This window comes from Staurois parvus, unplaced genomic scaffold (genome assembly GCF_062004578.1).
Source record: "Staurois parvus isolate SC_StPar_1 unplaced genomic scaffold, SC_StPar_1.0 ptg003385l, whole genome shotgun sequence".
NCBI classification, from domain to species: Eukaryota; Metazoa; Chordata; class Amphibia; order Anura; family Ranidae; genus Staurois; species Staurois parvus.
Window position 1 is genome coordinate 42,180 of NW_028321181.1, and position 11,176 is coordinate 53,355.

The 11,176-nt window shown below is 48.8% G+C and overlaps 1 pseudogene; it reads right to left on the reverse strand.

Annotated features, from left to right (window-relative positions):
- Nucleotides 1-6,642: 6,642 nt before the first annotated feature.
- Nucleotides 6,643-10,482, reverse strand: LOC149428227 (uncharacterized; annotated as a pseudogene).
- Nucleotides 10,483-11,176: the final 694 nt, after the last annotated feature.

An 11,176-nucleotide genomic window follows, 5' to 3' on the forward strand; every position in this document is an offset into this window, starting at 1 on the left:
AGAAACCTGCCATCCTTCCTTCCGGAGAAACCTCCCGTCCTTCCCTGCGACCAAAACCAACTTCACCTCCACTAATGATTGGACCAACCATCGCCCTTCCCCCATTGCTCACCATGATCTCCCATCCTTCCCTCCAGAGAAATCTCCCGTCCTTCCCTCCAGAGAAATCTCCCGTCCCTCTTTCCGGAGAAACCTGCCATCCTGCCTTCTGGAGAAATCTCCCATCCTTCCCTCCAGAGAAATCTCTCATCCTTCCCTCCGGAGAAATCTCCCGTCCCTCCTTCCGGAGAAACCTCCCATCCTTCCCTCCAGAGAAATCTCCCATCCTTCCCTGCGACCAAAACCAACTTCACCTCCACTAATGATTGGACCAACCATCGCCCTTCCCCCATTGCTCACCATGATCTCCTCCTAACGGCTTTCTGAGCGATTGTCCGATAATCTGATCATGAGTGCTCAGCCTTCCAGAGCCGACCACCACAGCTCCTCCAAATCACCTGACGGGACAGTAACTCTCCTCGAAGGAGAACAGACCAATCGAGTTTTGTGGAATAGGCACAGTATTTGTATGGAAAGAAATCGAGCGACTAAGACTGGGCATGCTCAGAAGTGAAAGAATACATTCCAATTCCAGACATGACGTCATCGCGGGACGCTGCATCCGGTCCGACTCTGGGACCGGGACTCTGGAAATGGCTTCATTTACCACGTCAGACCCACACATCATTCCTCCACCAAGATCTGAAATCCATCCGTCTGCTGACCCTCCCCCCACACATCACTTACCCCCCGCAGATCACCTACCTCCCCACACACATTACCTACCTCCCCCCACACATCACCTACCCCCTGCAGATCACCTACCCCACACACATCACCTACCCCCCGCAGATCACCTACCCCCTCACACATCACCTACTGTACCTCCCCCCACACATTACCTACCAGGTATATTTATTTATTTATTTATTTATTTATGGAGTTTATATAGCGCCAAAGGGTTTGCTCAGCGCTGTACAATAGAGGGGGGGACAATACATGAAACATTACAGTAACAACAAACAGCACACGAGGGGTAAGAGGGCCCTACTCTTTCGAGCTTACAATCTAGGAGGGAGGGGGTAGTGGTACAGGAGGGAATGGCTGTGGGGGATGGAGTGGTAGGAGGAGGGAAGGGCAGCGGCTGTTAGGTGAGGGTGGGGTAGGCTTCCCTGAAGAGATGGGTTTTCAGGGAGCGCCTGAAGGTGAGGAGGGAAGGTGACAGTCTGATGGATTGGGGTAGTGAGTTCCAGAGGATGGGGGAGGACCTGGAGAAGTCTTGCAGTCGTGCGTGTGAGGAGGAGACCAGGGAGCAAGATAGAAGGAGGTCCTGTGAGGAGCGAAGGGTACGGGTAGGGTGGTACTTGGGAATCAGGTTGGTGAGGTAGTTAGGGGCAGTCTTGTGAATGGCCTTATAGGTCAGAGTGAGCAATTTAAATTTAATGCGTTGGGCAATGGGGAGCCAGTGGAGGGAGAGGCAGAGGGGGGTGGAGCCAGTGGAGGGAGAGGCAGAGGGGGGTGGAGCCAGTGGAGGGAGAGGCAGAGGGGGGTGGAGCCAGTGGAGGGAGAGGCAGAGGGGGGTGGAGCCAGTGGAGGGAGAGGCAGAGGGGGGTGGCAGAGGTGGAGCGGCTGGTGAGGTGGATGAGTCTGGCCGCTGAGTTCAGGATGGTCTGAATGGGGAGAGTTTGCACTGGGGTAGGCCGGTCAGGAGGGAGTTGCAGTAGTCCAGGCGTGAGATGATGAGGGAGTGTACTAGTAGTTTAGTGGTGTCTGGGGTGAGGAAGGAGCGTATCTTGGTATATACTCTGTATATACCCTCTGTATATACCCTTTGTAGCTTCCCTTCCATACTGGTCCCCACATCCGGCCTTGGGTGTCCATTGACTGACCGGCCTCACCTCCATGTTGTCCTGAGAATGTGGGAGCTGAGGACAGTAATGTGGGGTGGGGGGAGCTAAGGACTATGGTGTGGGGGCTGATGACATTAAAGTGGGAGGGGTTGAGAACTGTAATGCGGGGGCTGAGGACAGTAACATGGGGGGAGCTAAGGACTGTGGTGTGTGGGGGCTGAGGACAGTAACATGGGGGGAGCTGAGGACAGTAACATGGGGGGGCTGAGTACAGTAACATGGGGGGAGCTAAGGACTGTGGTCTGTGGGGGCTGAGGACAGTAACATAGGGGGGCTGAGGACAGTAACATGGGGGGGGGGTTGAGGACAGTAACATGGGGGGGGCTGAGGACAGTAACATGGGGGGAGCTAAGGACTATGGTGTGTGGGGCTCAGGACAGTAACATGGGGGGAGCTAAGGACTGTGGTGTGTGGGGGCTGAGGACAGTAACATGGGGGGAGCTAAGGACTGTGGTGTGTGGGGGCTGAGGACAGTAACATGGGGGGGCTGAGGACAGTAACATGGGGGATCTAAGGACTGTGGTGTGTGGGGGCTGAGGACAGTAACATGGGGGGGCTGAGGACAGTAACATAGGGGGGCTGAGGACAGTAACATGGGGGGATCTAAGGACTGTGGTGTGTGGGGGCTGAGGACAGTAACATGGGGGGAGCTGAGGACAGTAACATAGGGGGGCTGAGGACAGTAACATGGGGGGGGGCTGAGGACAGTAACATGGGGGGGGCTGAGGACAGTAACATGGGGGGAGCTAAGGACTATGGTGTGTGGGGCTCAGGACAGTAACATGGGGGGAGCTAAGGACTGTGGTCTGTGGGGGCTGAGGACAGTAACATGGGGGGAGCTAAGGACTGTGGTGTGTGGGGGCTGAGGACAGTAACATGGGGGGGCTGAGGACAGTAACATGGGGGATCTAAGGACTGTGGTGTGTGGGGGCTGAGGACAGTAACATGGGGGGGCTGAGGACAGTAACATAGGGGGGCTGAGGACAGTAACATGGGGGGATCTAAGGACTGTGGTGTGTGGGGGCTGAGGACAGTAACATGGGGGGGCTGAGTACAGTAACATGGGGGGAGCTAAGGACTGTGCTCTGTGGGGGCTGAGGACAGTAACATGGGGGGAGCTAAGGACTATGGTGTGTGGGGCTCAGGACAGTAACATGGGGGGGCTGAGGACAGTAATACGGGGGGAGCTAAGGACTGTGGTGTGTGGGGGCTAAGGGCAGTAACATGGGGGGGCTGAGGGCAGTAACATGGGGGGGAGCTAAGGACTGTGGTGTGCGGGGGCTGAGGACAGTAACATGGGGGGGGCCTGAGGACAGTAACATGGGGGGAGCTAAGTACTGTGGTCTGTGGGGGCTGAGGACAGTAACATGGGGGGGCTGAGGATAGTAATGTGGGGGCTGAGGTCAGTAACATGGGGGAGCTAAGGACTGTAGTGTGTGGGGGCTGAAGACAGTAACATGGGGGGGGGGCTGAGGACAGTAATGTGGGGGCTGAGGACAGTGACATGGAGGGAGCTAAGGAATGTGGTGGGTGGGGGCTGAGGACAGTAACATGGGGGGGGGCTGAGGTCAGTAATGTGGGGAGCTAAGGACTGTGGTGTGTGGGGGCTGAGGACATTTAAGTGGGAGGGGCTGAGAACTGTAATGTGGGGGCTGAGGACAGTAACATGGAGGGGGGCTGAGGACAGTAACATGAGGGGGGGGGGCTGAGGACAGTAACATGGAGGGGGGATGATGTAAAAAGGGAAAGAGTACTCTTCAGTGAAGGGGCAGAGGACAGTACTCTTGGGAGGGGGGGGGGGGGTAGGTCACGTTGTGGGTAGGTCAGCACGACCTACTAGAAACCTGAAGAAGTCCCCGACCCTTTTTCCCCACAACACGCGGTCTGGCGCACACGACAATGCACCGCAGGGGCCTACATGAGATTGGGACCTCTGATGTACGCACATTGGACTGACCGGGCCTCGGTGAATGTGAATTCAATACCCCTGATCTAGAACAATCTATACGAAGCTCCCGAAGAAGCGATCTTTATCAGGAAATCGTCTGCGCGCATTACTGCGACTCTCAGGATACCATCGGGTGCAGAGAACTTTAGATCGAAGTTCCCCTTTACGACAAGTGGGGGCCCCGTCTCTATATACACGGTTTCACCCACTTGACCTGACTGCTCCTCTTTTTTTTTTTGGATTGCTTAAGCAGTTCTTTTCTATAACCTTTTAATGTCTGTACGAATAAAGTTTTATGATTTTTATACCCGCGTCTATGGTGCCTCTAAAGTCCATATAATACAGCTGTACTTAAGATCGATCTACTAAAACCGCGGGGTTTATGTGGTTTATGTGGTATGCCCCTAGACTGCCTGAAGGTGCTCCTTGGATGTTGGACCCCTCTATATGGCCAAGCTGTGTAAAAGTCCCACACATGGGGTATCGCCATACTCAGGAGGGATAACAATGTATTTTGGGGTGCATTTCTTGGTATGTACATCCCGTGTTTTAGAAATATCCTATAAATTGACAACTTTGTGAAAAAAAAAGTTTTCATTTTCTTTCTACATTTTTTAATAACTTGTGGAAAAAAAGACGTGTTCAAAAGACTCTTTGGAATGTTTGCTTTCCAAAATGTGGTCATTTTGTGGGTATTGCCACTGTCCTGGTGCTCCAGGGCCTTCAAAACCGTGATAGTCAGGAAATATTAATTTGTGTGTGTAATTTATGCCCCTACAACGCCTGAAGGTGCTCCTTGGATGTTGGGCCCCTCTATGTGGCCAGGCTGTGGAAAAGTCTCACACATGTGGTATCCCCATACTCAGGAGTAGCAGCAGAATGTGTTTTGCAGCAAAATTCTTGGTATGTACATGCTGTGTTAGAAATATCTTATAAATTGACAACTTTTCATTTTTTTAAAACACATTTTCTAAAAACTTGTGGGAAAAAAAAAGACACTGTCAAAAGACTCATGCCTCTGAATATACCTTGGAATGTCTGCTTTCCAAAATGTGGTCATTTTGTGGGTATTGCCACTGGCCTGGTGCTCTAGGGCCTTCAAAACCGTGATAGGTAGTCAGGTGTGTAATTTATGCCCCTAGAATGCCTGAAGGTGCTCCTTGGATGTTGGGCCCCTCTAGGTGACCAAGCTGTGCAAATGTTTTACACATGTGGTATCGCCATACTCAGGAGGAACAGCAGAACGTGTTTTGCAGCAAAATTCTTGTGCTCTAGGGCCTTCAAAACAGTGATAGGTAATTAGGTGTGTCATTTATGCCCCTAGAATGCCTGAAGGTGCTCCTTGGATGTTGGGCCCCTCTAGGTGACCAAGCTGTGCAAAAGTTTTACACATGTGGTATCGCCATACTCAGGAGGAACAGCAGAACGTGTTTTGCAGAAAAATTCTTGTGCTCTAGGGCCTTCAAAACAGTGATAGGTAATTAGGTGTGTAATTTATGCCCCTAGAATGCCTGAAGGTGCTCCTTGGATGTTGGGCCCCTCTAGGTGACCAAGCTGTGCAAAAGTTTTACACATGTGGTATCGCCATACTCAGGAGGAACAGCAGAACGTGTTTTGCAGAAAAATTCTTGTGCTCTAGGGCCTTCAAAACAGTGATAGGTAATTAGGTGTGTCATTTATGCCCCTAGAACGCCTGAAGGTGCTCCTTGGATGTTGGGCCCCTCTATGTGGCCAAGCTGTGGAAAAGTCTCACACATGTGGTATCCCCATACTCAGGGGGAGTAGGAGAATGTGTTTTGGGGTTTAGTCCCAAGTATGCCTACGCTGTGTGTGAGAAATAACTAGTTAACGCCACAACAAAATCAAAAAGGCCGGGCCGGGATCTTAAACTAACTGGAGGAAAGTTCAAAACTAATCTCAGAAAGTATTATTTTACCAAACGAGTAGTTGATGCTTGGAATAAACTTCCATCAGAGGTAGTGAGCCAGTCAACAGTAATCAAAAACAACAACCCCCCCTCCAAAAAACACAACCTCCCCCCCCAAAAAAAACAAAAAAAATGGGCAAACTCGGTCTTTTTCTGCCATCACTTTTCTCTGTTTCTATGTCAATTTTGTGTGGAAAAAAAAGATACAATTTCAAGAAACTCGCCCTGCTTCTTACTAAATACCTTAGACGGTCTACTTTTCCATCAGGGGTCATTAGGGGGCTATTTGTGCTTTCCTGGCATGTTAGGGCCTCAAAAAAAAAAAAAACAGATAGGCTAGCAGGATCGGTACCATAGCTTGTAGACTCTATTACTTTCACACAGACAAAATAATATACCCAGATTTCAGTTTTTTTTTAACCAAAGAAACGTATAAATTTTGCAAGAAATTGTTGGAAAAATTACTTGCAAAATTTTATAATAGGAAGAAAAACACCTTTTTTTTAATTTTAATTTTTGATATTTTGTCACTTGTATCACAGAAAAAAAAAACCCAGAGGTGGTTAAATACCATCAAAAGTTCCATTTTTGTGAAAAAAAATAAAATAAAATTTTTGTGTGTGTAGAGCGGATCATTCAAAATTGTGAGAGCGCTGTGGGGATAGGCCTGGGCAGGAAGGGGGGTAAGATCGGCCAGCGTGGAGGGGGTTAAATACGTGTTGCCCAGTTATGATGTCATCTTTTAATATTCATCGTGCCATTTTTGGCTTTCAAATACGAGCTATAAGTCGATGGAGAATTTTAGAACAATAGAAAATTTACAACACAAGCTTTTCATCGGCTGAATTGCAAAAAATATATCTTTGTAGCAGATCCGGTTTTTCCGGACAAGGAAACGGAGCCGTATTTCCATGGCTTCGTCTTGGAATCCAGTCCACTTTGAGGCCACCAGCGGCCAAAACTATAGAATCGGCCAAAATATCAATAATGAATTCCTGATTGGTAAGGCCGTCCATTCGGCCGTCCGTTTTTGCCGCGGTCCAGTCTCTCTTTGCCTTCCTGTTGACGTTTCTGTGTTTCGGAGTTTGTATAGGCGCACCGCGGGATGATGGTTTTCCAACGACGGCTCGTTCTCTGCCAACATTTCTATTATGATCTAATGCGGCAAGCTGTGTCCGGGCCACCATTCCATCGATCTCACAACGATGACGATTAGATCTATATTTGGAAGCCATCCTGCGGAAGACCTCGAAGTTTCCGGGGGGGGGGGCAGAGATTGGACAAATGTTCAAGGTCTTTCAGAATTCTAGGCTCCTTAACGATTTCCTTCAGCCTTTGATGGGCTGCAGATCCTTGCAAGAGCCAAGCCCGTTCCTCCTCATCGTCCAACATTTCTTGGTGGCTGCATTGTTCGTACAGCTGCCCATCTCTCCACGAATGAGTGAATGTTGCTCGAGTGAAACACAAGAGATGTCCACTTTTCTTTTAGCAACTCGATATTACGACTGCAAGTGGTCTTTGTCTCCAGACCGGAAAGTAGAAGATGAGGACATCACACAGAAACACAAGAGATGTCCACTTTTCTTTTAGCAACTCGATATTACGACTGCAAGTGGTCTTTGTCTCCAGACTGGAAAGTAGAAGATGAGGACATCACACAGAAACACAAGAGATGTCCACTTTTCTTTTAGCAACTCGATATTACGACTGCAAGTGGTCTTTGTCTCCAGACTGGAAAGTAGAAGATGAGGACATCACACAGAAACACAAGAGATGTCCACTTTTCTTTTAGCAACTCGATATTACGACTGCAAGTGGTCTTTGTCTCCAGACTGGAAAGTAGAAGATGAGGACATCACACAGAAACACAAGAGATGTCCACTTTTCTTTTAGCAACTCGATATTACGACTGCAAGTGGTCTTTGTCTCCAGACTGGAAAGTAGAAGATGAGGACATCACACAGAAACACAAGAGATGTCCACTTTTCTTTTAGCAACTCGATATTACGACTGCAAGTGGTCTTTGTCTCCAGACTGGAAAGTAGAAGATGAGGACATCACACAGAAACACAAGAGATGTCCACTTTTCTTTTAGCAACTCGATATTACGACTGCAAGTGGTCTTTGTCTCCAGACTGGAAAGTAGAAGATGAGGACATCACACAGAAACACAAGAGATGTCCACTTTTCTTTTAGCAACTCGATATTACGACTGCAAGTGGTCTTTGTCTCCAGACTGGAAAGTAGAAGATGAGGACATCACACAGAAACACAAGAGATGTCCACTTTTCTTTTAGCAACTCGATATTACGACTGCAAGTGGTCTTTGTCTCCAGACTGGAAAGTAGAAGATGAGGACATCACACAGAAACACAAGAGATGTCCACTTTTCTTTTAGCAACTCGATATTACGACTGCAAGTGGTCTTTGTCTCCAGACTGGAAAGTAGAAGATGAGGACATCACACAGAAACACAAGAGATGTCCACTTTTCTTTTAGCAACTCGATATTACGACTGCAAGTGGTCTTTGTCTCCAGACTGGAAAGTAGAAGATGAGGACATCACACAGAAACACAAGAGATGTCCACTTTTCTTTTAGCAACTCGATATTACGACTGCAAGTGGTCTTTGTCTCCAGACTGGAAAGTAGAAGATGAGGACATCACACAGAAACACAAGAGATGTCCACTTTTCTTTTAGCAACTCGATATTACGACTGCAAGTGGTCTTTGTCTCCAGACTGGAAAGTAGAAGATGAGGACATCACACAGAAACACAAGAGATGTCCACTTTTCTTTTAGCAACTCGATATTACGACTGCAAGTGGTCTTTGTCTCCAGACTGGAAAGTAGAAGATGAGGGACATCACACAGAAACACAAGAGATGTCCACTTTTCTTTTAGCAACTCGATATTACGACTGCAAGTGGTCTTTGTCTCCAGACTGGAAAGTAGAAGATGAGGACATCACACAGAAACACAAGAGATGTCCACTTTTCTTTTAGCAACTCGATATTACGACTGCAAGTGGTCTTTGTTTCCAGACTGGAAAGTAGAAGATGAGGACATCACACAGAAACACAAGAGATGTCCACTTTTCTTTTAGCAACTCGATATTACGACTGCAAGTGGTCGCACAACACCGTAAATGGTGACACCCCAAGCGGACAGCTCATGCGAGTTTCTCCTCTTACTGGCTTGTTGCAGTTGGTTTCCTATAGACTCGGCAAAGTGCCACACATCGAATTCATGCCGGATTCCTTGATGTTGCTCTTTAATCCTTTTTCGAATACCGCCATGGCGATCTGTAGCTATGATTTTAATCTTCACATTGCGGTCTTTTAACCGTCGCAGAGCTTTTCCGAACGCGATCATTTTAAAGACTCTGAAGACGCTCCCGATTCGATTGGCTCTACCTGAAAATCAATTATTTTTCCGTCTCCGTGTCTAGAAAGGCGTAAGTGCAATACCGGCCACTGAATCCGGGAGAAAATCGCATTGTCCGTCCCCCATGAGGGCAACCGAACGCCATCCATTGTTGGAAATGACACCTTTGCGCTCTTCATACCAGTGATGATGGATGATCGGTAGTCCTGTTGGTCTTTGGAATACGTGGTTTGGGGATATTCCGCATAAGCCCAGGAAACAGAACAAGTTGGAAACTTGATCAAAACGAGATCCACTGCACAAAATAGAACCTGAAAGCAGAAGGTTGCCCGCCGCCATTTGCCGACAAACGGCTGGCTGCACCACACATGGAACTGGTGGCCTTCACTGCAGTAGCCTTTTACAACCAAGGCTGAACCAACCAGATATTATTGTATCTCAATCAATTTTCCGGGACAGTTCTCGTGACGTCTGCAATTGCTGCTCAGCAAGAGCTCATTTAAACAACTCTCGAAAACAATGAATTTTCTCTCCCTCGCTAACTTTGGATCCAACTGCTCTTCTATGCGGATGAACGATGTATCGGGATCAGTGGGATCGATTAGAAAACCTTCTTTATCTTGTATATGTTCCTCCTCCTCCTTCACGCTTGGATGGACACTTGCATCTGCTAGTACCTTGCCGGGTGGTCCATTGCCTTCAATTTCTGACTTTCCGCGATAATGAACAGTTGGATCAGCGGTTCTAAGATTTTGCCCGTCCTCGGTGCCGACTGTGATGTTTCCTTGTGATGTAATTCGTTGTTTAGTAAGATCGGCGTTAAAAATCGGCGGCTGGAATAACAAAGGCTCGCCATTTTGAAGAACTTGCTGGTTTTCGGCAACGGGCGTTGGACTAGTCAAAGACACGAGCGGGGAAGACTTACCAAGTCGCACTGAATTCCAACCGAATGTTGAAGCTTTTCGAAGGACACTTGAACGGTTTTATTTTTGGTCGGAATCGTTGAGTTCACCTGCACCGCTTTGTGTTTTTGTCCCGGGAAGTACTCGGTGTTCGTGCCTCTCGTGGCCTTCAGTTTTTCGGAAGACGCTTTCCTTTTGAATTTTTTTCCCCACGAGACTGCGGTCAAAACCTTCTCTTAAAATGTCCGACGTGGAAACCTCAATGTCACCCGCCAGCATTTCTATTGACTCGAGATCGGAGTGATAAACGTGTTCAGAGCTCGGCGATGGAGAGGAGGGTGTTCCCGCCTTGGGCACGTCCGTAGACATGTCCGAAGAACAACATCCGGGAGCAAAGCAGCTAGGCATTCTGAGAAGAGAGAAAAAGTAATTTACTGGAATATTTATTGAGGGGGAAAAAAAATACTGAACGTTGTAAAGAACGTATGCAAGCGACTGTGAAGACGTCATTTCTGGCTTCATGGTGGGAGATCCCATAAAGAGTACAGATGCACAGAGACCGACACCAAGTATGTTCATGGGTGCTTGAGAAAATGCTCCTGTCACAGAGCTAGTCCCCCCCCCCCCCATCCCCAGGTTCCTGCTTGCCACCCCCCAGCATCCCCTCGATCTGCTACCACCAGCAATCTGCCCCCCCCCGCCGAGGCATCCTGCTCCCCTGGGCCAAGTGCCAGAAAGTCTTCTCTCCTGCTGTGCCTACATGTGGACTTGCCACATGCAGGCTCCCCTCCTGTCACTCCCCCCTCCATCTCTCCCCCCCCCCTGGTCTCTCCCGTGCTCCGTGCCCACCAGAGACGGGGCGGGAGTGTCCGGTTACCATGGCAACGAGAATGTGCCTGGCTCCATATTTACAACACCCCTGATTGGGTGGTTCGTGGCTGCTTCCTCTGCCGGTGTGAGTGAGGTCTGAGCTGTGGCCAGACCCCCCTCTCCCTCTCACTAGCCTCCTCCACTGTGAGCCTGCTACAGATCTCTGTGTCCTGCTCCCTGCATCCAGTGAGTG